This window comes from Aulonocara stuartgranti (genome assembly GCF_965226115.1).
Source record: "Aulonocara stuartgranti genome assembly, chromosome: 7".
Lineage (NCBI taxonomy): Eukaryota > Metazoa > Chordata > Actinopteri > Cichliformes > Cichlidae > Aulonocara > Aulonocara stuartgranti.
In genome coordinates this window covers 38228881-38256697 of record NC_138945.1, presented here as the reverse complement: position 1 = coordinate 38256697, position 27817 = coordinate 38228881, and the positions used below count along the sequence as shown (strand labels likewise).

The following is a 27817-nucleotide window of genomic DNA, read 5'->3' as shown; positions in this document are numbered from 1 at the left end:
CCGTCCATTAAAGAAAAAAATATATAAAATGTTATAGCATTCTTCTTTCCAGAGCTGGAAGCTGCATCCATGGGTGAAACAGTGTCACACTTGTTGGCCAATATTGCCGTGACCACAACGAAAAACACCTCGTTTCTCTCTGTGGAGCCAGCGGTTTTGATAACCTAGCAGTATCTGAGGCCCTGCGATGAGAATGGTTTAGTGTTTCCATCAGTTTGCCAATAGCTTTTTCGACTTCCTCCATTTCCTCAAAGTCAAATTCCAGACAAAACTGATAAAATGCAGGAAAAGCAAAGAATATTTTCCAGTGGAAATTATTTCAGCTGCACAGTAAAAAACCAAGTGTCAATTTTACACTTACAGAGTTGATTTTAACTCTGCTTCAGATAACATTTGGTCCCACTCAAAATTAGAGTTAAATTTACTCTATGGCCAGTGTTAACTTTTCAGTGTTAATTGTACTCAATTTAGTGTCAAAATTAACAACAAAATGTGTAAAAATATTTAACACTGAGGGTTATTCACACTGTTCAGAGTAATTTGATTACACTTTATAGAGCTATTTTACTCCAAATTTAGTTTAATAATAACACTCTGATGTGTAATAATATATCATTTTTATTTCTCTGTAGTGTGATTTTTTTCATATTCATCTTATGATGCTATATTACTAAATAACTGTGATCTATCCTACATTATGGAAATAACAACAAATATACAGGTTAAAGTAACAGCATTTATTATGTTTCTCAATTCAGTGTCATTTAATTAACGTAACAAACCTTTACAATTCACAGTTCTATGATGCTCACTAGAGAAAGCAATATGACATTTCCCCAATGTCGTAGTTGCAGAAAAGTAACAAAGTTGGTCAGGGATGAACTGTATGATGTACCAAAGACATAATGGGCCCTAAAGAGTTCATCAAGGGCTCCTACAGAACCTGTCGCATTACATGGAAGTGCATGCTTCTCAATCACAATGAAGGTGTGAATGCTGCTTCTTGTGGATCCCTGGGTAAGATGGTAGGGCTGACTGCTTCGGGTGATGTTGTCTAGATGCTGCTGTACACTGGTTCCAGCCTACAACAACACATTAAACAACAGTATTAAGTGACTATCCTCTGACAGTAGATTAGCTCAACTCACTGTCCATGAAAATAGAGGTGATGGAAAGTATATTTTAAACAACATACCTTTGGCAATTTGATGAGGTTATTGACAGCTTGAGATGCAGACATCGTTCCTGGTCTCTTTCGCCCTTGTGCAGATGGTGGTAGCAGATGTAGCAGCAGCAAGATAGTAGACAAGTCACTGTCCCAGCCTACAGACGAATAAACAAAGAATTATTCCAAAAATACATTGAATTGACAGAATTACCTATATAACCAACAATGGCAAATAAAAACAGTCACAATCATACCATTCTCAACTTCAGTACCTGACTCAGCATTGCACATTAACTCCAAGAGCTCTGAGGTGGGGACAAGTCCATGACTTTCCTTTACAACCTTTGCTTTGAGATTGGTGAGCCACCTCTCCAAGAATTTGCTCCCAGTGACCTCACAAAACAGGAGTCGGAAATCTTGTTCTATCTGTAATGCAAAAATACAGAACATAGAGAGGTGTTTGATTGAATCCTGCCTACAAATTACATCAGTATCATTTAAATGATAAGTGAACTTACTTTTGGGAGATTTGCAAACTGAGACGCTTCTTTCCTCCACAGCTTTTCTTTGAATGGTCTTCAACCGCCATGCAATGTATCCTGAACTGTTCTCTGGATCGTAGTAATGTTTCTATGTAATTAAATAAACGAAGAAGGACTATGTTATCAACATTTCTGAGGGCAATTATGTATTTAATGTTGAAAAGTTCCCTTTACTTACATATCCATGTTGTGAATATGGGTCTTCCAGATATGGAGACAGAGCAACAATGTCCTGCGCATACATCACTCTTACGCTTTTAGGGGGAGATGTCCTAATGTATAAATTCAATAATTGGCATTAAACATCACAATTAAAAATAATACAATGTTTAAAATGTTTCTTTATATCTTACATTTTTGATTCTTACCCATGTCATTCTGTCATCTCAGCCTCAAGTATGTTTCTCATCCGTCTTCTGGTTGCATCTCTCAGAGATTTGGTTTGTCCATACTCTTAAACCTTTCTATAAAATAGGAACATTACTTAATATTACTTAACATGTCATTAACATTGCTATCAGTTAATTTACACAAAATACATATTTCTTACTAAATAATGAGCAAAACTCTAAAGTAGTGTATGCCTTTGGCATTTGCTTAAAATAATATAAACCAGTAAAGTTAACTTTATGGTAATGTTACCCACTTTTTCTGAAAGTATGTTCGCTCATGTAAGCTAATTAGCGATTATTAGCTTACTGATAAATGGTAATTTAGTTGTTCAAACTGTGCGATTTGACATGTGACAATGATATTATTTAGACAGCATTTAGAAGAAATACATAGTTAAAATGTTTTAGGTTCATATTAACGCAGTGAGAAGATAACGAACATCTTAACTTTTAGCAACTGCTAGCATGTAGCTACTGGAATGCCATTAAACCTATGGGTAAATGCTGCTAACATGTCCTCACTCGACATCAGTGAAACTATAAAGAGCTACTTAGTTTAAAAATACCTTTTAAACAATGTTACCAGTATGGGAATGTTAACTTCACTTACCTGACTGTGGCAGCTCTTCGGAGAAAATTCCATGCGCATTAGAGCTCTGAGGCCACACACGCCTGCGGACTGGTAATAATCAACACTGTGTGGAGTGAAGTCTTCACTGCGTGACTAACAAACTTTACACTGACTTTTAACTCTGATGTTAGAGCTGGTTTACTCCTCATAGAGTTGTAAATACTCTATCTAGGTTAAAATAGGTTTACTCTGAAATATTGACACTCCATTTTTTACTGTGTGGGGAAAGAAATCTTTATTCTGAGGCAAGTTAGCCCTACCTTGGGCTTATACCATGCAGGACACTTGGAAAAACTGACCCAGTATAAATGCATGTACATGTATTATTACAGCGGAAATCGTAATATTAAATCAATTCATTTAAATTTTATTTTTATATACTTAAATTATCATTTTTTGGTGAGGTATAGAATTTTCTGTTCATATAGATGGGAGTGAAATGATTATGGAGTACAGTATGAACTCTGAGGGACTTGACTTCTTCATACTCAGTAAATCTGAGGTTGGTTCAGTCACTGGGGAGTCAGTGTGGACTGCCTGTTATAGTCTCCATCCTCCTCTTCCTCGTACTCCTCCTCCTCCAAATAGACGGCAGTATCTCTGCCACCTCATCCACATATAAAAGATTATTCTTTTCTTTCTCCCTCTCCTCGTCCCCACCTCCTTTCTTTTTCTTCCTCCTCTTTTCTTAGCTTCTGCCCCCTCCTCTTCCTCCTCCACCTCGGCCTTGCAGTGAAATAAAAGATTACGGGCAGACGAGTCATTATTTTCAGTGATGGCAGTCATACATCATTGAGACTGCACTGGTGAGAGCGAGAGAGGGCGAGAGACCTAGACACTGAGAAGGCAAAAATGAGAGCGTGAGAGAGAGGGGAAGGGAGTGGATCGAGACTGAACGAGAATGAAGCTGAGGATGAGCTTAGAGCTTCTTCCTCTCGTTTTTTTCTCCCCTCTGTCTGAACCAGTCTGTGTGAAATTAATGGCTGCTACACTGACCATGGATCAGACTCTGAGCACGTTTGTGCTCAAACAACTCAAACTGAAAAGTAAAACAGATCAACAAAGGCGCTGTGTTGATGGGGTTTATTAAAAATTTACTGTAGTTAATTGAACTTGCAGATGGAGGCAGATTTCCTCACAATTTAATCTGATCAGTTGAGGGATTTTCATTTGATTGGATGTATTTTTCAGACACATATTCTGATCCGATTTTGTTTTAGGTGCAGCTTCGAAAAGTTTTAAAGTCACAGTGGGAGAATAGGCTGTATATAAAACATCGACTCAAGCCAGTTTATTTATTTATTTTTGTGTTTGATTAAAACCTGTTTTATATTAAAAGCCAGCAAAAAATGACTTTAGCTAAGTCAAAGGACCAATTTAAATAGCCCATCTCCCTCAGGTAGGCCCACATCTTTACCTGCAAAGGTATTGTCACATAATTTGATACCCAGGTGTCGCACAGTGTTGCTATACCCAAAAGACCCCAAAACAAATGGACACAATTAACTTTAATTGCAAAAAGGTTTTAAGCAGTCAACAGGGACGCATCACTACCACCATGATGATTGTAGCTTTGGGATCTGAAAAGATATACTAAACAAGTTTTATGGTCCTGCAAATGTATTGGTCTGCGTACACAATTGGGTGGGTGGGTCACCCACCCCAGATGTGCTCCTGTGCAGATGTAAGCATCATGGCTTATTGGTTGACAAGTGGGCCTGAATAGAGAAAGACGCAAAAACTGTGTTCACTAGGAACAAGACAGCCACAAAAAACTTCAAAGTTCAAGTTATAACTTCACCCTTCTCTGAAGCTGACAAGCATAAATGTCCCACTGGCCAGTTGTACCACATACTTTGTACACTGCCTCCATCTGATGAAATGCCTGTTTGTACAAAGATGGACAGGAACATGCACTGGAGCACAAATCTTGCTAAATGTGGAAGTCCATTAAACTTGCATTTTCTGTTATGACCAGTAGGGGGCCATTGGTTTCAAAACACTGTCTGAATGACGCTACTGCTCAGTTGTTTTGAGACTTCGGTACACACTTTCCTTTTGGATTCTGATTTTAATTGTGGGTTTCACATCTTATTTTATACAAGAGATTTATTTTGTAAATTATGGTCCCATTTAGAGTAAAACAGACAATGAAAGCATAGCTCTAGGCTATGACTACCTTGCAATTAGCTATGTTACTGCTGCTACTGGATGAGTGTGCAGTTAGTTCCAATTCATATAACAACAGTTTCTACAGAGCAAAACAAATATGGGGGCAGCCACACAACTAAAGTCAATGCTTCAAAACGTGAATTTACTGTATATGATGGTGAGACCAAAACCTGAGCTCCTCACTAAACCCTGCACTGCAAACTGAGATGCTACTAGGGACAAGAGTACGTTCCAGATGATCAGTCCATTGTAAACAATCACTTGTCTGACAGTTTACAACAGGAAAACGCAAACTCATTGTGTTAGTGTGTTTGCACACCAAACTAGCATGTGTGCACTTTTCTGCACTGTTTTTGAACGTACAGCTATTACTACTGCTGCATTGATCTTGAAAATCTGTGTAGGCATACTTCTCCCCCCACACACTGAAAATTGATGAGGAATCAATAAGGGAATTAATAAGGAATCTGACCTATAAGCAGAATTGATAAGGGCATTGCTGTCAATATAACTGAATATAACCAGTAGGGAGATGAATTGAATTGATTATAGTGTTAGTTCAGACAGGCCATGAAGTCAGGCTTAGCCTACATCAGCTGATGGTTCAGCTCATAAACGTCTATACATCCAGTTTCTAATGAGATGTGCTTTTTATCTTGCTTCAACTTAGTTTTGCTAAACTGCCAGCCACTTTGAAACCCACCCCTACCTCAGCTTTATGTTTCATGCTGTTTCTAACTTAATTATCATTCATGCCTATTGTGTTCTGTAAGGTAATCCAGCATCTGCCCTCCAACCTTTTGGCTAGCCATCTGTATATGTCGAAGGAGATTTCCCAGAACAGAGCCATGTCCTTTATAGCTGAGATTTAGAGCTGTGGCTACTTGTAAATGTAAACGTCAAATTTAGAGCTCTCTCCACTTTTTCCTTGCCTACAGCTCTATCTTCATGGGCTAAGGATGGTTATATCACATGTAGACCTACAATTCTGCAGTTTTTTAAAAAGAGGAAATAGCTGCTTTGTCGGTGAACCCTTTCAGCCGTGGATGATTGTAGCTTTAGTTTGGTGGTGACGAGTACTTGGGACAGCAGAATGGTGTATAGGGGGCTGAATTCATGGAAATGACACAACATGTCATCGAGTGCATCAGTTTGGCTCACTGATGTCTTTTGAACAGTTCTTCTCCAACAATGAAGCTCTATGGCTCAGAGGAACAAGATATCCACACACAGCTCTCTTGCTGGGAGGATACAGTGTTGGTGTGGATCTTCTAAAGGGATTTTTTACTCTAGAAGAACAGAACATTAACCCAAAGACCTGAGAGTTTGATTTATCTTCTTTTTACTTTCTGAAAAAAAATCAAATAGGAGTGTAGAGTTAAACTAAAGGAATATTTTTATGTTCGAACAGTTTTCTCCACCATGCAGTTGCACCATCTTTGTGCAATTTCTTCTCTGTGTTATCATCATCATCTCTGGTGGCGGTGTCATCATCTAACAAGTGACTCGAGCAGGCAGAGAAGCTGGTTTTCAGGGGAAGCAGCTACAAGGCAGCAAACCTTCAGGGGAAAGCTTTATGTTCCCTCACTTATTTTTTTTATCATAGAATACCTGCTGGGATAATTGGCTTGATTGTTTGACACTGTGCAGAGTTGCACTTTAATTTGCCACTCAAGCACCAACATAGCTACATGTGTATTAGAGAAGGTATTTGTTCAACGATTTGCTTCCCTTTGTGTCTCTAAGTAGTGTAAATTTACTATGTAATAGAAGTAGCACTGAAAATTGCATATTTGGATTCATTATAGTGAATGTGTATATCAGATCGCTCCTGTTGAGAGGCTGAAATTAGGGATGGGGAATAAATATTTATACAATGAAAAGTTTTGTAAAACTTTTATCTTAAGACCCATCTGGAAGGGATTTACTCATCTTTGGGGGCTAGTTGATTTCACCTGACCCAGTCAGTGAGTTTTAATCCAGTCCAAAGGTGAGGTATTTGCCATCCCTCACCAGTAATAATTAGAGCAGATATGACTTGGTTTAAAGAAAATCAGTGAGTTTTCCCCCACAGGGCAATCGTTCCCTCTTTAGCTTTTTAACAGGTCACTGAAAAAGTCTAGCTTTATGTGTAAATATATTAGTTAGACCTCCTTTAAATCTGCCAAGACAGCTACACCCTTACACTCAATGAGCCATTTTAAGACTATTTTATATCACGTACATATATCAATACAATCAATGCACACATCAATAACACATTTTTATAACTGGTTTGTACTCACCTTTTAAGCTTTCAAACACTCATAGATCCACATGAAGTCCCGCCTATCCATAAAAGCTCCCAGTGAATCCTCCTTAATGCCATTAGAAGATCCCTTAAATAAAACCAAAGATTATTCAGTTGTTGAACTGGTTTCAAGTAGAATACATGTCGAGTTCGAGTAGATTTTGATAGTGAAAGTGAAATGACACCAAGGACCTGCTGTAAGCTGAGCTGGTCCTACCTCTAGATCCATTAATACCTGAGATAATAAAATGAGTGTAGAGTCAGCATAGCAGTGGGTTAAGAAGTTGAAGTCACTTCATAGTTTTGTGAGCCGTTCTGGTATGCACTGATGCCAAGTGGAAAGATGTGTGCTTTCATTCAGCACAACTGATGGAAAGTTGGTCTGATGTTTTGTTTGTCCCTGAAGCAGGAACTTCTGTCTGGATTTAACATCCTGCTGCTGTTGAAATCCTGTCAGAGCACATCTTCTACTTCTTTTTCTTCTTCTTCTCCTTCTTCACTGTTTTTTTTTTTTTTTTTTTTTAAAGGGGGATTTATTTGCAGATCAAATTGATCTGAACGCTCACAGCCTCAACTCCTCGCGGTTGGCTCGCAAAATCACACTTTCTGTGACATTCGGCTGCTTTAAATAATCATCTGCCCAGCAGCAGAGATCCATGCAGCCAGCTGTTGATCCATGTTGGCTGTCAGTTCTGACAGCTTTGTCTTTAGCAGGATCCTCATTTTATTTGCATGTCTTGTCACAAGGGAAAATATGTGCAAGGAAAAGGTTTAGTTCATTTAGGGACCATCTGTTGATGCATATTCCTTCTGCAGAGGTCTAAGGTCATAGGTGAAAACAAGAATTGACTTTCCTTTTTGAAAATAAATGTGAGTAAATTTTTATGCTTTCCGTAAGAATGTTTATTTTACCTTTTTTCTGAATTGTCACAACTTGGGAGATCAATTCAATATCATAACTTAGACATCAGAGAACTATCTTGCTGGAGTCCTGCAACAGATGCTCTGGCTGTCAGCTGTATCACCTATGAGTGGAAAGCATGTCTGCAGTCTAGTATTTGAAGGCCTTGTGTGTCAGCCTGAAGGCCGCATACACGTCATAAAAGATATTAATGCTAAAAGCAGTCGACCGTCATCCTCCTGAATCAGCCAGACCTCGTCATTAACAACCTGCCGGTGCCCGTCTGACATGTTATTGGACGCTGAGACAGGTGGAGTCAAACTGAGAGTTGATGAACCTGCTGCTGCTGCAAGGTTTTCACTTAAGCCTATCAAAAAATACAATCCATGAAGACAGGCAGAACATGTGCTGCAGAGACTGAACAAGGCTACGAGGGATTTAAAAAAATAATAATTTAACAAAATTGAAGTTGACAAGTGGACCAGGAGGAAGTGGTTCACATATTTAGATCTCAGCAGTGTTTTGAAGGAAGCTGGTGTCTGATCAGTGATGTGACAGTGATTTTTGTTGGCATTCTTATTCCGAGGCAAGTTTGTAGGGAGCTGCAAAGTCAGACCCAGCAAGGCTTAATAATACATACCCCTCTGAACCTGCTGAGATACGTTCAAGAACAATAACACAAGTTCACATCTGATTTTTGTACTTTAAGTGAAAGGCTGCAAGCGTTACTCTTCAGAGGAAGAGTTTGAATCAGTGTGAAGTATCAAACGTGAAAGAACTCATTTGAGGCCCTGTGCTCATGTGTTTCCACCAAAAAGGTTTAGTTTCCAGAACTGGTTGGATTTAGGTACCATCCCACAAGCAAAAACTCACTGAAGAGATGACAGCCTTCAATAAAAGAGTGAAACACCCTCTATCCAGCACAATGTTTACGTCTCTCCAGCATGTCTCGGGTCTGACTGGACATACTTGAAATACGTCACCTATAGGAGCATCTTTGTCAGAGCCATTTATGAATTGCAGCTATATTGTTGTGGAGATTTCTGCATGCCTGAGTGATCCCAAAAGCTGTGTTGTTTGGGAAAGAGACTCCCAAGGAAATGGGGCAAAGGGTCAGGGTTGGTGTGACCTTTGGTCACCTATTAAAACAATAAAAATATACCACAACAGATACCAGGCACAGGTAGAACCTGCCCTCTACCTGTGCCTGGTATCCCATAAGGCCCACCACCTTGAGGGCCTAATGGGTCCAGTGGTATGTGGATTGGGTGGGGTCAGGGGCGGAAGCCGAGGGTGTCTGATATCTGCTCACCACAACTGTTTGGTTGTTACCATTACTGAAAATTTTTGGTATCACAAAGTTACAAAAGACACATCATCGTTTCCTTTTCATGCTTCCAAGTCTGCCCATCTTCTAACAAATCTTTACTTTTTTAGTAGCATCAACACTCTGGAGTCTTTTTTAATTGTTATTTTATTCATTTTGTATTTATTTTTATTCACTTTAACTCAAAAGAACAGGAAGAGACTTTGTGATGATGACTGCAAATCATCAGCAGTTTAGTAGAAACAGTGTGAAGTTTCTTTTACATCATTACCAGACCCCCCAATTTTTTTTGTCGTTTTACTATTTGGGAAAGAGGTTGAATTTCATCTATACTTTCACAGTAATGTCCGTTTTATGTTTTAATATTATAACAAATCTAATTAACAGCTCACATGAGAAAGCTGGTAGCTGGAGGTGAAAGGTAAAAGACTGACCTCTTCAGCTTAACTTGCTTTATGGAAGTTGTTAAGGAACCAAAATTACATGACAGGAACTTCTGAGTAAAAAAAAAAAATAATAAATAAATAAATAAATAAATAAATATATATATATATATATATATATATATATATATATATATATATATATATATATATATATACACACACACACACACACACACACACACACACGGGTAAATAAATTGTAGTGAGAAGTATTAAAGTAAAAGATTCACACTATCCACAGAAACGACCTTGAGCACTTTTCTCACTGAGGGATGACTTTGATGGGATGCGGCTGTAATTACAGGACTCAGTGAGCTATGTACACCATGCCTCCTCCTCTCAGTAACAAACAAACATCATCGAGTTATTTGCACTTTTGTTTCCCCCTCTGAATCACCGTGTCCTTGTCATGTCGTTCCAACATCTATCATTAGAAACGAATGGCGTTTGTATGCGTGAGAGTTTTCTTCCCCAGGGCTCAGAAACAGGAACGCCTGCGCTGTAGGGCTACTGTGGCAGGGCTGCTGAATCGCTCATGTCACTTTCCTATATGCATAAATTAGCAGCATGTTTACATTTTTAGCCATTTACCCCCTGTTATGATCCAGTTTCCAGCATCCTAGGGTTGGGAATTTCACAGCACAGTGTGATGCAGATGTGCTGTAGGCATCAGTGTTTTATTTTGGAAGGTTCGGTGGGGGACGATTTTGTTTTTTTAGGTAGCACAGAGATAAAAATGTCTTTACCAGCAGTGGTTGGCTTCCTCAGGGAGATTGCAGAAGAAATGAATTAAAAAGTGTTGCCTTTATTTTTTTATCATGCTTCAGTTTGAATCTCCCTACATAAAAAAACAAATAGGGGTAGGAAAAAATTGTGCTCATGAGCTTCTTTAACAAACCTTTAGATGTGTTTAGACTCTGACTGGATTCCACCTGTAATAAACTTGAAGCACTGCCTGGATGTACAGTAATGTAGAAGGTTACAAACTCGTCTATATATGGTCAAAGTCCAAAAAAACTTCAGACTTCTGCCAACACAAGTTTTCTTGTTGTCAGTGTCTTTCAGGGTCTGAGTAACAATATAAAGTCTTGTATTTTTCACAGTTGTTCTTTAAAAGAAAGGGAAAAAGCGACACGTGACAGGTATCTCCATTAGTATGAACACACTGAAGAAACTACTTTGTGTGATTTAGGTGATACAGCTACCTGTATACATTTTGAAGAAGCCAGCATACTCTCCTCAAATTCACCTGACTGTTGGCTGCACAAGACACAATCAAACATCAGGGGGCCTGGCAGATTGCAGATCTGATCCTGAGAGTTCAGGGCTGGAGAGCATATGTGAATGTGTCTGCATGGCTGATGGAACAGAGTCCCAAAAGGTCTCTGAAACCACTGTGGTTGTTCAGTAATGTTCACTGTTCATCATCCAACATATTTAAGACAGTAAAGCATGTTGGTGGTAGCATCATGATACAGGGTTATAATCTCATCAGCAGAGACTTTACAACTAAGGAAAGGAACAATGGAGTGTAAAGAAAGCTTGTTATGAATTTCACCATAGTAAGACTAGAGTAAAAACGGCCTTACCTTTCAATTTGACAGTAAACACAACACTTTAGATGCCTCAGGATAAGTCTCTAACTGCCCTTCTATTCTATTCTAGCTAAAGGGCCTTCAGCAAAGTACCAAACAAAAGATTTGAATGCTTTCAGAATTCAGAGTCTTTAGTTAATGAGTTTTAATAAATGTTGTAAAAATGGCTTACACTTCATCCCTTTTAAAGAGAATTTATAACACAAAGTCTGTTTTTGCAATTAGTGTGAGCTAGTTTTCTTTAAAAAATATTTTTCAAGAATTTTAAGTTTGTACAGCAAGTCCTTTTATCCCATGACGTCTACTTCTTTCTATCCTCACTGCTTCTGAGTCAAGTTCAACATTCCTTTGCCACAGGGAGTGTTAAACTCCACGTTGGAAACTGCAGATGTAGCCACATTGCATGGAGGGTCTGTTTGTCGTTATGCTATTTGGTCTGTTAGCAGGTTTCTCTTATGTTAAAGTCAGCAGTGTTTCACTCTGAATTTCATCACATTGCTGTTGTGGTTCTCTGTCTAATGTACTGTGCAGTTTTAGTTTCACTCACCGATGAGCTCAAAGTGGAGCTGAAGCCTCTGTGTCAGTGTTGGTCTTGTTTAGTGTTCGGTGCTGAACTGTTGACTCTGCTCAGCAATGACAGGTTGGTGGTGTTACCGTCCCATCTGTTCGGCCCCGGAGCCCCTCTGTCATGCAGGTCACCTCCGCATTAATCTCACTAATTAGCCTAATGAGCCTGTTTCTTGGTGGGCCGACAAACGAGTACGACCTGAACACACAGGAACCAGACGGCTTTGCTTTGCAGGACCAGAAAACACAGATTTCCTGGCAGCTTCTGACCTAAATACAGCTCAAACCCACACACACACACACCCGCGTGCGCACACACACCCGCGTGCACACACACACCCGCGTGCGCATGCATACACAATTACGGTGCTTATTTTCTGTTTAAAACATGAATACACAGAAACACAGGACAAATGTGGTGTCACACAGACTTAGTTAATATAATCCATCACACATACATAAATAAACACAAAGAAAAAGAAAGAATGAATGAAGAATCTCAGAGCCTAAAATCCATTGTGACCAGTCCAAAACACTAAATGACAAACCTTTTGGTTTGCTTGGTAAATGATGTAAAATCTTTTCATGTGTTTTCTTTTAGAGAGAAGAAAAAGAGGCAAACATACATAAATTTAAGAATAAGAAAAAAGTAATAAAACACATAGAGGTTGCATTTGAACTTTTCAATGAAACCTATATATATTATAACTTGTATGTTAAAAAACTAAGCTTAAGGTGTGGGAAATCATTTTTAGGTACTTGATGTAAAAAGAAAAATGTATTAAGAAAAATTCTGCATTCACAAAACTAACTGTAACACAGTATAGGAATGAGGACATTTTATGTACATTAGGGAAAAATGTTTGTTTCGTAATAATTTTTTGGAATATCTGAAGTCTAGATCATCCTATATTATAATAACTGGAAAGATTAATACTCAATGTAGCACTGAAACAACAACAAGTGAAAAAAATGGATGGATGGATGGATATATGGATGGATGGATTTTACATTTGAACGTGAGATGAGGAGAAGGTGGATCCATCCATCCATTTTGTTAACTGCTTATCCAAGTAGGATTGTTGATAATGTTAGGCAACACCTCCATCAGCATCACCATGATGGAGACAAAGAGTCACCAATCTACCAACACCTCTGCAACTAAACCAAGCCACAAAAAATAAAGCTACAGTCTGTTATGTCAACTGTTAATTGATAAACCTAGTTACCTAACCAAAGAGCTGCATGTTGAACTTTTACTATGGCTGGAAACTCTTTAAATAAGCACTGGGCAGATGGATAAAGTGAAGCAGTTCACAACGTCAAGCTCAGCTATAGTCCTGTGGGATCATCTGATATCAGTGCCAGCACACATTGGCCATGCCATGCTGTTTAAGCTGCTTTAGCCTGCCTGCAGTTGCTGCAAGCTGCTTTGCAACCCCCCTCCTCTTCAGCTCCTCTTTTCATGAAATATACCTAATGCACCGACTGGAGTTTGCTTTGCTCTGTACAGGGGGTCTTGCTGCTTCTTTCCAAGCCTCTGGCTGTGCCCCCTTTAGTCATTTCATATAAGCACATTGTGGGAAAAGTCCCAGAAGAGAACCAAGCCATAAAATAGAAATCTTTTAACTACAGCAGTCATGACTGAACTGTTTATGAAAAATTCATGATGATCAGCAGTTTGTACTTATCAGTCTTACCATAAATGTCATGGCCGTTGGTGTTACTGCCACATCTAAGCCATTTGCACTGTCCACATCTTAATGTATCTGCTGTGGCTTTGGACATGATCCAAGCAACATTGGAAGAAGCTCCAGACTGGACGGGCTAATAGTTTTACATGCTGACATCAGGATTGTGCTCTGATAGCAGACTGCGTTGCTTTATTCGATTTTAATATCTAAAAAAACTTTATTGATAAGCTCTTATTGGATCTTTTGACTTGTATCCACTGTTTGAATGTCTTGCCTTTGATGCCACAGACACAAGCTAAGAAAAAGAAAGCCTTTGATAGCCATAGCAAACTTTCTTTAAAGTTCTAAAGTCAATAAAATGCAATATCTGCAGGAGAGTGGTGAAGGGTGGGGGGTGGAGTAAAATTAGAACTTGTGGCATTTTAAATGGTCAGACTTGGTGACCTTCAGGTAACATTAAATGTATTATGCATTCAGAACATATACTTATTAACATTAGCTCCACTGTTGCTGGTTTTTAATGTCAACTGTAGCAAAACCCCCTGGTCAGGAGGAAACACCATTTGTCCTCAGAAGACGTAGGACAGGGTTAATGAACATGTCATGGAGCAGTGGCAGAATGTGTGGCGAAAGCCCTACAATCCTTCAGCGCAGCCGAATGGCCTGGTTTAGCTGTGATAGTTAATTAAAAACCTTATTAATGTCATATTAGTGTCACTGCCATGCTTGTCTGGTAATTGGTGCCTAAAACACAATTAAAATTATGTTATTAACTGAGAGAAAGGAGCGAGATGCCTCAGTATGAAGTTATGTCTTTTGTTACACAGAGTGGTCCAACTGGGGGAAATACAAAGTGTACACTTTTAATACTCACCCTTGAATAAGTCAAAGTCATTTCCATTTATCTGCTGAAAAGTGTTCCTTCAAACATGAAAATGTCTTTTCCCTTCCTCTGATTCTGATTGACTAAACACATGGCAATCAAACGTCTTTCTCTTCTTCCATTAACCAAGTCACTCACCAATTCACTGCCATTTAATTCACATTATTTCTATTTTAGCTGAACCGAGTTCCTTGTTGCAGAGGTCACATTCCTTCATCATTATTATCATCAAGAGCATTATCATTACACTGAGGCATCATCAGTACATTATCACTGGATTCTCTGGAGACCTTTAACGTTCTGCAGACTCCCTGCAGACAACAGATTTTACATGGTGTTTGTCTCTCATTCCTATGGACACACCTCACAGGCTGCAGGCTTTGGAACACAATACAGGGTGATTAATGCATGATATTGGCCATGCCACTTTTGTTTTCTTTGTAGTTAACAGTATAAATGGGGATCCTGCAGATGCATGATTTTTCTTTTGCTACACTTCTTTTGTTTATGCAAAGCCGGTTATAGTCAACATGCTGGTGTGTGAGTCAAAGCAGATATATGGACTGTAGCATGTTAACTGCAGTCTTTGGGGATGCTGAGCTCTTTTGTTGCTGAGCGGTGAACTTATAAGTTTCTCTTCTTCACTTTTTCAGCATCCATAAGCTCATCCAGGCTCCAAACTTGGTGGCTTCATCTTGACTGGTTGTAAATGCCTGCCTGCTAGCTCCATGTACCGTATTGGTCTGAATGTAAGATGACCCTGATTACAATACAACCCGATCCCCATTGTCCAATACCAGAGAATAGATAAGAAACATGTTATCAGACCAGTCTAAATGGGAAAGTTCCCCCCGACACACTAATACCATGAAAATCCTCTTTATCCTGGAAGCTTTTTCTGTGGTAACGATGAGAAATAGTTCTGTTTAGGCAGAAACTGGTGTGGCTTTTCCAATGCAATGAATTCAGATTACATCTTTTCTTTAAACTTCTGATCACGACATCCTGTGACCCAAAAACAATTAAAAGATAGTAAGGCGTTGGGTGTTTTTGTCTGGTGAAAGTGAGCTGAAATAGTTTTCTGGTGGGAGTGAGTTTTCATTCCAGCTTGTCAGTTTGATGTTGTAAGGCCACTTCCCTTCTGTTTCTTAGTGTTTGCCTTCTCACCACGTCTTCAGTTTCCATGTTTTCTCCTGGTTCGTTTCTGTGTTGGTGTCCTCGATTTCACTTCACTTGCATGTTGGCAATTTCATTTCCTTGTATGCATCCTGCTGCTCTACTTCCCATCTTTGCCTCAGCATTTTTGCAATTCCCCGACCGTTACCAGCTGTGTTTCATTACCAATCAGCCTTCACTATATAGTTAGCCTTGCCTCTGCTTGTGTCTCTGTTCCTTTGGCAGTCTGTCCCCTTTGTACGCTAAGTTTTTCCCTGGTTCTCCTTTTTCTGCTCCTGCCGTGTCAAATTATTTCCATTTTAGACTCTAGTTGGATTCAGTCTTCAGTGCCCTTTGTTTTTTTTGAACAGCAGTTTTATGTCTGTGTACATTAGACAAAATAATTATTTAATTTGAATATGTTTTAATATGCAGCTTTAATATGTTTGTCTGGAACAGGTCTCTCTTCCAAATGAGATATTGGGTCTCAATGGGACTACCTGTATAAATAAAGGTTAAATGAAAAATATATACACTTCAAAACTCATGTTTTATGTTTTATGTACCCACAAAACAACAGCCAATATCAGCTGAAACAAAAAGGTTTTTGTTTGCATGGAGCAAAGGATGATGTTGGGTGGCTTTGAGATGCATGTCTATAAAGTCTATCCACAGGAATAGATTTCCTTTGACACAACCACAATAATTTTCTAACCTTCATGCTTGCTGACCTGAATACAGCCGAAGTGAAAATTTGCCACTGTTTTTTGAACATTAGCCCATTCTTCACAAATCCTTACGTTTTAAATGGTGTGAACTATTTTAATGTACCAACATTACAGCTTTGTACAATCAGAGCACTGAAAAGTGGCAGTGATTACCTTTTCTGTAGACAGTAATGGAACATACTTGCTGAATCACTTCACAATACGAGCACAACGAACAAAAGGTTTTTCAGCCTCAGTTCTTTTCATGTAAAAAGGTGCGGTGATGACTAAGAGGTTAACTACAGGGTCATTGTACCCACAACACTGGTGATGGTGTCATTCTGGAGGTCCATGTACTACAACTGAGGCATTTTTGTATTTAAAACAAATCCTTACCTCTGGAAGGTAAACAGGACATGTATTGCTTTGGTCTCATTTTGTGTTGTTTATTTTTAGAGGTGTCGTTGTTGGTTTTTAGACCAGATTCAGTAGAATCAATGTGACAGACTCATCGCTGGTTGGCGTTGTCTGTGTAAGGTTTCTGGGGTCACCTCTCAGAGATAAGGTGGGGAGTTTGGTCATTGTGATGGGGATCAGATTAGGAAAGAGCCAGTTGAGGTGGTTCAGCCTTTGCCTAGGAACACCGGGACACCTCCTAGGTGAGATGTTTGGGCATGTCCAACTGCCAGACTCATTCACACAGGAGTAATTATGTCTCTCAGCTGGCTCGGGAACACCTCAGTATTCTCCAGATTAGGTGGAGGAGGTGGCTGGAAAGAGAGAGGTGCAGGCTTTTCGGTTAGATTGTTGGCTCTGTGACACTGATTCAGACAGGTGGCAGAAAAAGGATTGAAGGTCAGACTTGGTGTATATTGGTGTTTCATGATTGAACACTGTCAATCATGTCTTAACTGTTTCCAAAAAGTGGACGGACATTCTGAAACCATTGCTGCCACTGTTTGCTGCCAACACAAGCAATCCACAAGGTGAGTCATGTGGTTGGATCCTCAGTCAGGTGTAAGCTTTGACCACACATGTGACTTTTGGTTCAGATAAATTGCTGGAAAAACTTTTTGGATAAAGTAATAAAGAAGTGAAGACTACTAGTAACCACAACTAACATTTTTAAGGGTTCTTTGGTGCACAAAGGCAATCATGAAAATGTCTCTGGTTTACTGAAGCAGATGCTGCTGGGAAACAAATGAAATATACAATTTGGAGATGCATTTATTAAAATGATAAAACATATAATTTTGTTACAAATTTGATGGAATACAAATTTGATTTCTCTGTGCCCCCAGAGTTGGATGGTCAGCAAATGAGAGAGCAGTGGTCTTTACACACACACACACACACACACACACACACACACACACACACACACTACAGGAACAGGATAAAGCTTGAAGGACGATCTCACAAACATAAAACTCCAGAGAGATTGTTTGATAGTGAGGTCTTCACATTGCTGACAGCTACTGTGCAGTCTACCCATAATCCCCTGCAGGTCTATAGCCAGCACTGGTGTGTTGACCCCTAAACGTATGCTGCAGGGTGTGTGTGTGAGAGTGTGTGTATTAATATTCAGTCTGCAGGCAGGGGAAGAGGAAAGGAAAGCACAGACGGATTAAAGTAAACTGCTCTGAATTAAAGCAGAATAAATTAATTCAGAAAAAACATTTTTATTTTATTTTTTAACACATTGATTAGCTCAGATGGGTAGTAAAGTTATTCAGACCCATACATTAACAAGCTTGATGCATTAATTTTTTTTTGCCAAAAAATGTACTTTTTTTCCACTGTGTTTATAAAGATTAGAATTTAATTTCTTTAATAAAATCACATTTAAATAAATGTTAAAATGCAGTAACAATATAGGAAACCAATTACAATCAATGCATTGGAATAAATCCATATAAAAAGTCATTTAAAAGATTTTTCATTTTAATTTAAATCAATAACAGTAAAAGGAAGGAAAGACAAGAAAGAAAAATAGAGGCAGTGAAAGGAAAGATTTGAGGAAACAAGAGAACGAACGAGGAAAAGTGGGGATCTCTTCATCGCTCCCCAAGGCAACGCCCCTCCTCCATCTTCACGCTCCGCTGACACTGATTGACAGCCACCAACCCCCTACTCACACATGCACACCCACCGGTGACTAAACATGTACACTAAATATAAACCGAAAGCCTCTGGATGTTTGTTGAGGGGGCTTTTGGTTGCCTCTCTGGGCGCCTGTATTTGTGTTTGTCTGCCTGTGTTGTAGAGTCTGAAAGTATCTGAAAACCTCACTGTGGATTTATTTTTGTGGAACATCGTTAGCTGTTTACAGACAGTTAACAGCATGTTCCTACTTATAGTCAAGTTCAGGGTGTTTGCCGTTTACTCTAAAACAGGATTCATTGGAGAAATTCCAATAGTCAACAACCTGGAAGATGATACATGTTGTTTGGCTTTATTGTCCACAATCAAGCCTTTTTGCAGTATCTGAGGTGACAGCAGATAGTTGGCCGGATCAGTAGTTTGCTGTAGTGGTGGATAATTATTCGGATTTTAATTTAATTTAGGATTTTTGCTGAAATCCTAAATTTTAGCATTCTTTATAAGGAAAACAAGATTGAGATAAAATTATTAGTTTTTTGAATTCAGTTTTTGCTACAGTGCACCTGAACTTGATGATTCATGATTTGGTTCAGGTAGAGCCAAGATGACGGAAAGACTCAAAAATAACTTGTAATAATTTTTCCAATCGTAAAACTAAGAGGTGTCATTAACCCTCAGGTATGGTGGTCAACTTTTGGTGGAATCCGGCAGAAAAGTCACTTGGCTGTTCTTCAACTCCCCATTGCTCTCTCCATGGCAACTGTGCAGGGTTATACTTGAGTCCGTTACCACTTGGACCTTTTTGTTAGCGCCATCTGTGCCAACAGAGATCCTACAGTGAAAGGTGCAGGCCAGCATGGACTGTATGTTGCTCTGATATTTAGGGATGGGTATCGAAAACCGGTTCTTGTTGAGAACCGGTTCCCACTGTTTCAATTCCTTGGAATCGTTTGCCACTTTTAAAAACGATTCCCGATAAGATTCCAGTCGCCCCGAATGACGTCATCACGTTGAGTAGCGTCTTTTACCCAGTAGGAAACACGGCGCCTGAGCGGCACAAACGCTCAAAAGTTTGGTTACACTTTATGAGAAAGGATGACAACAGGGCAACGTGCAATACTTGCAAAGTAGAGATTTCATCAAAGGGAGGAAACACTACGAATATGCAAAAGCATTTGCTCAAAAAACACGCGATTGCTTTCAACGAATGTCGTGTTTTTGATCCGCTCCGGACTAGCGAAGCTCAACCCAGCAGCAGCGGTAGCGTTTCCACGTCCTCTCCCGTTAATACTGCAGGTAACTAATCAATTAGCATTGCATATTATGTTAGCGCGATTTACCTTATTACAAAACCTGCTATTACTGTGTGTTGCATTTAGATAACCATGATGAGAGAGACAGAGTCTGGCTGGCTCAGATGCTGGCAGTTCTCGCTGCAGTCTACCGGTAGCGTCTCCTTTCAGGCCAGGATAGACGAATGTCACCGAGCAGTGACTAAGTTTGTGGTCAAAGGCTTGCACCCATTTGCCACAGCAGATGCCCCCGATTTCACTTTGGTAAGTGAATGTGTTTAATTGTAGGCAGGACATTACTGGATATTCTTGTGTAATTGCTACAGAATAATTTATGTTAAACTTTGTTATTGCTACAGGAGAATATTTATTTTATTATTTTACATATACATTTTTTTTCCTGGGGACCCTGTGACACCCCATTGAAGAGCCGTAGGCTGTGGATCTCTTAAGATCTCACTGTTTGGTTTGTAAGGCCATGTTACTCCTAAATTTCTATCTTGTTCAAAGAGAAGATATAAAACACAGTTCTAAGCTAATCGACTTTAGTGTTCTCTTTTTTTTAAAAAAAGAATCGATAAGAGAATCGATAAGGAATCGAATCGTTAAACAGAATCGAAAATGGAATCGGAATCGTTAAAATCTTATCAATACCCATCCCTACTGATATTTGAGGTAATGGAAAATAGTATTTAAAAAAAAACACCATAATGATCTCTAACAAAAAATAATCATGATTGTGTTTTTTGCCACCAGAGCAGCACTGTTTCATTCTTCATTGTTCTTGAGGAGCACAGGTATTAGATTGCTAAACCCTAAATGCTTTCCGAACCCATTCTTAATCCTAGATTTGATCTCAATCAATGAAGAAGTCTCTGTATGTGCTTTCCATTTACTTCCTGATTGTATGGGCCCAATACAGTGCACTTGCAAGCAGTGTTTGAACAAAATAAAATATACAGCAGATACACAGACATTTTCTTATATTCTTTTTTCTTTCTGTATGACGCCATAGAGATTGGGTATCCCCAATATGGTTATTTCAGACACAGAAGCCCCACCAACCTCCTGTCAAAATAAAAGAAAGTGGGAAGGAGCTAAAAGATGTAGTAGGAATACTGCACTAAGGCCAAATATTAGATAAAGAAGGCTTATTCTGACCTCTGAATCATGCAAAGTTTCTTTAGTAAAATCCAAGAATAAAAATATGGAGCTGACATTTAAATAAATCGGTTTTAAGGAAACATTTGGTGACAACTGGAGGGCAGTGATGATGACAAGTTGCATCGCAAAAGGGACAAGTAAAAATCCTAAATCTCCTCTAATACTAAAAAACAAAGCAAAAAACCCCTGGGCAACAAGTGTTAAAGTAAATATCAAAACAGATCCAATGATGTGGTTTTCTGTATGCACTGCAAATTTGAATTTGCTTAACAAACCAGTTTAATGGTTTTGAATAAGCACTTGGAGTACAGTGAAGTGCTTTGTCAGCTTTGATGGTGTAGATTTGTATTCTTTACATTTTATCCCCCCCAAAAATGGGCGATCAGTGAGTGGAATTTGATTTCCATGTGTCATGTGAAGGCTGTGTACAGGCAGGAGTGGTAGTAGGAGGACCCAATGTGCAGACACTCGTAGGCAGATTTATTGCTAGAACTAGCGAAACTGGGAATACAAATACTAAACTGAAAACAACAATAACCTGACCTGGCAACCGGACAGAACACAGCACCATGAGGGTATGAGAGTAGATCATAACACAGACACAGAGAAACACAGGGCTTAAATACACAGAGGGAGCAATCAGGGAATGGGTAACAGGAGGGAAACACAGCTGGGGCAAATCAGGCCTAACGAGACAAAGGAAGCAAAACCAGATGCATTTACATGAGACACAGACTTTCAAAGTAAAACAGGAAACACAACACAGAGATGCGAACTTGACAAGGGGATACAGCTGACAGGGGAGACAGAGCAACTAGAGAACACAGAGACATAAACCATAAGACAGAACTCTAACAAAGAAACCAAAGACTAGAAATGATAAATAATATAATAAACTCAAAACCCTGGGTCAACGACCCAGGCATCCTAACACCATGTACATTATTCTCCTGCAGTTCTTCTCTTGTTACGTTAATGACGAGTGAGAAAATGACTACAGGACAGGCAGCTGTCCGAGTATTTCAGTTTCAGTTATTTGCCTTCAAATGGTTGTGCTGATGTAAAGTGAATAAATTAATCTGTGTCACCGCAATCAGTTATAATTGTGTCCAGTAGTTTTCTCATCAGACATCTGACTAATAGGCTCTATTATTAAGTGAGTAATGTAATGATGTAGCTATGATGTAGAAATTGGATAAGGATGATTAGATGAATGAATTCCATACTGAAGCAATAATGAGACCTTTTAAAAATTTGTATCAAGTAAATTGTCTCTGAGGTAGCAATAATAATATGATGGTAAGAATAACTGATTAGTCATTACATTAATACTAATCCAAAGGTGATTTCTAATGTTATTTTTTAATATTATTTAATTTTTAAAAATCATCATAATCATTAGCTGTAGCCCTACATGTTATTTCCAGGGCCGACAACTAATACTGGGAAGGTTTTACTGGTACCAGTGGACATTTCCACAGCAGGTAACACTTCAGAATCCTTCTCAAGACTTCCTGTTTGATGGGCCAGTCAAATTCAAATAATCAAAATCCATCTTTTTCTCTTCACATGGACTCTTTGCCAGTGTGCAACTAAAGCTGCTGCGACATAATAGACCGAGGTTTCGAAGCATACTACAAATGGAAACCAGAAAGCTTCAACCTTTAAATGTCAGAGTTAAAAACCTTGTAAAAATTAATGCTATTAATTCTCCAGTCTTTTTATATTTCCTGTTGCTTGTAGCACCTGTTTTCCTGGTTTTAGAAATTTGGGAACACAGAAAACCATATATTAACACAAAAGCCCAGGGTCTATGACACTACAGAACATCGGGGTTTTGCTGTAAGTGGATAAACTTGTGCCTCCATAACAAACACTTCTAATGTCACCTTCTGAACTTGTTGTTATGTCTGCTGACTATAAACTGCCAACACCTGCGTCTGACGTCTCTGAGCTCTTTGAATGCAGAGGTCCTACTTTCATCATGGCTCTCTATGAAATTGCACCAAAAACCTGTGCTGTGATTGGTCCTTTTTGAATGTCAAGGAGCTTCTGCGGTGTGAGTGAAGGGGCTCTTGACCATGTGAGAGAACATGTTGGATAAAAGGCTGATTGTGGGTAATCAACGTGTTTGATTCCCTCATTAGCAATGCCTGCGTTATCCCCCATTTCTTTGGTGGCCTCGATCTGCACGCCAGGTCAACATGCTATTGACCTTTGACCTTAAATTGCACCCTGTTAAATTTCTTTTTACACCTACACGTACACACCCAGCCTTTGTTCCGGGGGTCACACTGTTGACCCCCAGTTGCCAGACGCTCCCTGTTTGTTTCCTGCTTCAATACACAACTCACACATGCTGGGCTATTGTGTGTGTGTGTGTGTGTGTGTGTGTGTGTGTGTGTGTGTGTGTGTGTGTGTGTGTGGGAGGAGGAGGAGGTCTGAGGGTGATGACTGATGATGGTGAAGAAAGAGGCTCCCTCTGTCTGTTAACACCCATAAACTAGCAATCTGTCACCCTTACACCGTGTGTGTGTGTGTGTGTCTCATGCTGGCCGGTCGCTGCTTCGTCTCGAGGGACGGCAGTTGGAAAGCCTGTGGCTTCTGTCTTGATTGGTCACGGATGTCACACACATACACAGACACACACATGCACACAAAGAGGCATGCTGTGTGCGGTGACAGGGTTGCGGTGTCCTCACAGCAGCAGATGTGTCTGAGCTTTGATGAGTCTTCAGTGTCTGTCGGGCAACAAAAGTCCTCACTTTCAGTCAAATCAACGTTCTTATTACAAAGAATAAACATCAGCTGATTGAGCTCACTGCACAAAGATCCAGAAAGGAGAATATCCTAATATTAATAATGAGGGAGAAAAAACAATCCTTTCATTAAAATGACAAAAAACCCAGTGGCTGCAATAATGCTGCTCAGTTGTTAAAGTGGCAGTTTAAATGTTCTGTGATAAATACTAATCAATTTTATGTCAAACGGTCTGGGAACAATACATTTCAATATAAGTCTAGCCAACAAAATTCCTTTTTTCCCAGCTTGTCATTATATCCCTTTTTGTGCATGTTTTGAAATATTTAGACAGTACATGTGATACCCTTATTAAACTTATTGCACTTCATCACCATGGGCAGTCTCCAGGTGACAAGTGTAATAGTTACACTTTTTTACAATTTTTAGTCAACAGACAGTTGATGTGGCTCAAGTCATGCATAGAAACGGAAACAGATTGTTTGTCACGTTCGTAGTTTTGTCTAATGGGACCAACTAATGATTCAAAGAACATAGTGGCCATTTTTACGATAGCTATCTTGAATTTGTAAATTACTCATGTTTTTTATCAAAAGAGTGATGATTAAAAAAAGTGCCAGTTGTGTTTTTTGTATCCCTTTGCAAGGTTTTCAGTAGAATGTCACATTACCTTCTGCAGTGTCACATTGGAAGTAGGACGAACTCTTCCTCAAAGTAACCTTGCTGCCTCCACATAATTTTATTCTAATAACATCATGTTACAAAGTTACAAATGATCTTAGGCTGAACCAGCGTATTCCTTTTTACAGTGATTGCAACTTCTGCAGCACCCATAAGAAACACCAGCATAAGTGGTACTCAAGACAAGGTATTAAGCCTTAAACATAGGGAATAAAAAAATGTCTGCGATGCATAATTGAGTCAAGGTTAGTTATTTGTGATAAGTGGATGAGAAATCAACAGATAAAACTGCCGTTAGCCAGCATTTTGTATGTTTGATGAATGTGTCTATATGAGAAGCTTATGTCCCCATTCTTTATCTGACATGCTCAGCTCTGATTCATCACAGTCGAGCCGGGTGTGGGCAGATATACTCTGAAACATATGCCTTCAGGATAGTGGGTGTGTGCATCACACTGGGAGGCAAATTGTAAAGTGCTGTATAAATGCAGCCATTAACGCAGAAAGTTTAATCTTCAGGCTCGCTTTTAGTGTTCCATATGGCAGGGTCAAAGCCTCTATCTGGTAAAACACATTTTCACATGCTGTACCGTGCTCTACGTGACTCATAAATGGATATGTGAAACAGGAAATGACCCTTTAATGCACCTGAACCTTAAATTTGCTTATTTCTCACAGGTGCAATCAAATATATACAAACAACAACAGAGGCTAAAATTAATGTGCAAGGAAATGGAAAAAATGCCCAGAAGGGTTTAGTGATTGCCTAAATTACATGCATAAATATAGAAAAAGAACAGCAAGGTTACACTTTTATTAACCAAAACAAAATTAATAAGCACAAGAAAACAGAAGCACAGGCTCTTAAAGTATTAAAACATTAAATAGTACTCAAGGCAACCACAACCTTTTTTTTTAATGCGTATTATACCATGTATTTACCTGTACTGTGGGTGGATGCTGTACAAACAATTTCATATGTTTACACAACCAGCTTCGTACAATCCATTTTTACACTGAGACTGGACTCCTCATTGGACACAGTAATTATGAATGGAGGGAAAAGGAGGTGATATAATTCTACGGGGTTAAACACCGACGCTCTGTCAGGTGCTGCTTGTGTCACAGATCAACACACAGGATGTCCCACCACCATTGTAGCCTGGTGGCGGCAGTGGCGTGTCTAGCAAATTTTTGTTGGGGGGGCCAGGTAGGGGCACAGATTTGGAGAAGGGTGGCAGATTTAATTGGCAGATAATGTTTAAAAAAAAAATTCTACCAACCCTTAACCATAATTCAATAATCCTATAAACCTAATAACCAAATGCACTTTTAACTCTTATTAGAATGAGATTTTAACCACTACGGTGCAAAGTTTTTAGATACTGCGTTGATAAAGTACAAGAGATACAATCAGTGCTTTGCCAGTGTTTACTCAGCATTCAAGGACATCAATATTTGCATAGTATTTTTACTGACATATAGTGCACATATGTTTTGGGCAAAAACATTTTTGAATATTAAAATACGAACATTTGTAGCAAACAATTGACAAATTAGCCAATGCCAATGCAAAACTTTATCTGCCTGTTAAAAAAAGAAGATAATCTTCTCACAAACTGGTGTTTGATTTTGAAACAGGAAAAAAGTGGAGAAACAACTGAAAAGACTAATATTTGAATAAAACCTGAAAGCAAGTAAATACTTTCTATGCTGCCTTATGGTAAACTTTGGTAATATTGATAAAGAACAACACTGGCTGATGATAAAATACAGTCAGCTGGCATGGTGACACTGCCAGTATAACCTGCAGGGCTGGACTGGGACAGAAAATCGGGCATTTTGACTACAGACCGACCCACCAGGTATTAAAGCCATAAAGCCTTTGAATGAAAACAAGCCCTGTTGTGACAGTGATGTACAGTCTTGTTGGTATATGTATGATTTCTATACATTTTACGTCAGATAAAAACTTTGGTTGTAAGATTTAGATAATTATTTAATAAAAGCTAGATATTTTAAATGAGAATAAGAAAGAAAAGTATTTCTTTGTGCCCCCCTTTCCCTGTTAATGCCCTACCTGGCCCCCTGGCAAAACTTTGCTAGACCCGCCCCTGCACAGTTACCAGCTGTCAGCTACATAAAAAAGGATCCTGGTGGGTGGTCTTCACGTTTCCCTCTCACCAGATATCCAAACCGACATCATGACCAGCAGCTTTACAGCTGTGGCTCCAGCAAACATCAGCTGATACTAGAAATTAATATTAAATAAATTCTAACAACAGCCGATCAAGCTTAAACGTGCTGCTGTTGTTTAGCGCAACATCTGCTGGTTTCGTCTTTCTGGCGCAAAGTGGGCGATAAACAAACAAGAGAGAAAAGCCGATCAGCTGATCATCGATCAGTTTCATGATTGAAGTAGCAACAGGAGAGAGAGGATGAGAGAAGAGGCAGCTGTGCAGCGTAAAGACAGAATAAATCCAGCTTTGTGTCTTTTTCCATTCTAGCTGAAGTTCGGGACAAACTGCGTCTCTTCTCAGCTCAATACGAAACGCGTAATATTTTCTCTGAATGAGGGACCATTCCATTTTTTTAAGGAGCCGTTGGCAACTCTACTAACTAACCTTATGAATAAAATAAAGTTCACTATCAGTAACATCATAGCAACCGAACAGCTGTATAAAAACTCCGTCAAGCTGGCTAGAACGCAGTATGAGTTATTGCAACTGACAGTAAAAAGTCAGCACAACGAAAATAAACTCCACCTAAACTTAGTTCATATCTGACCCAGATAGACTGCAGGTCATAACTTCTTACCTGAAGTTCAGTTCACCTGACACTCGGACTGGCGGCTGCCTCGGGGCTCTCCTCCTGCCTCCCCTTCCCTCATCCACCTGCTGCCTCTGTGGAAGCCCCGCCATAGCCACCACCAAACAACGGAGTTATTTCTACACATCAACCTGCATCTGGCCAATCCACCACCTCTCATTGTTCATGCCATTACAAAAAAAATAAAAAATAAGTCAAATAAGCCCGATGGCCAGTCCAGCTATGTTAACCTGCAACCAAATCTGGAGCTCCATACAGCAATGTTACGACTTAGATTATATCTTATAACTCATAACTCTTATGTTAGCTCCCCTCAGTAGCATACTGTCTGAAATATTCCACGGCTGCAATAATTCTTTAAGTGTTATTTTTTCCTTGGTATTCTAATTTCACCGAAGTTTACTAAACTCAACAAACTTAATATTACTTACCGGGACATTTATTCTGTCCTCATTTTCTTTCACCGAAAAATTGTTTCCTGCAGTGACGTCTTTCGTGCTTGGCTCTCCTACCTTTGC

The 27817-nt window shown here is 39.2% G+C and overlaps 1 protein-coding gene and 1 long non-coding RNA gene across 3 annotated transcripts in view; one reads left to right on the top strand and one right to left on the bottom strand.

The window, feature by feature from the left end:
- The window catches only part of dcc (DCC netrin 1 receptor), a 353610-nt gene that overhangs the window by 44533 nt on the left and 281260 nt on the right, over positions 1 to 27817 (top strand). The window lies entirely within an intron of this gene.
- LOC309711387 lies at positions 608 to 27817 on the bottom strand. 2 transcript variants are annotated; one of them, XR_014277959.1, is made up of 10 exons: positions 27731 to 27817; positions 27288 to 27373; positions 7191 to 7283; positions 2713 to 3571; positions 2079 to 2174; positions 1889 to 1982; positions 1687 to 1798; positions 1441 to 1594; positions 1196 to 1323; positions 608 to 1082 (listed from the first exon to the last, which is right to left on the bottom strand). It is a non-coding gene; the product is annotated as an uncharacterized lncRNA (long non-coding RNA). The 2 variants fall into 2 exon arrangements; XR_014277958.1 differs by having other exon boundaries at positions 2079 to 3571.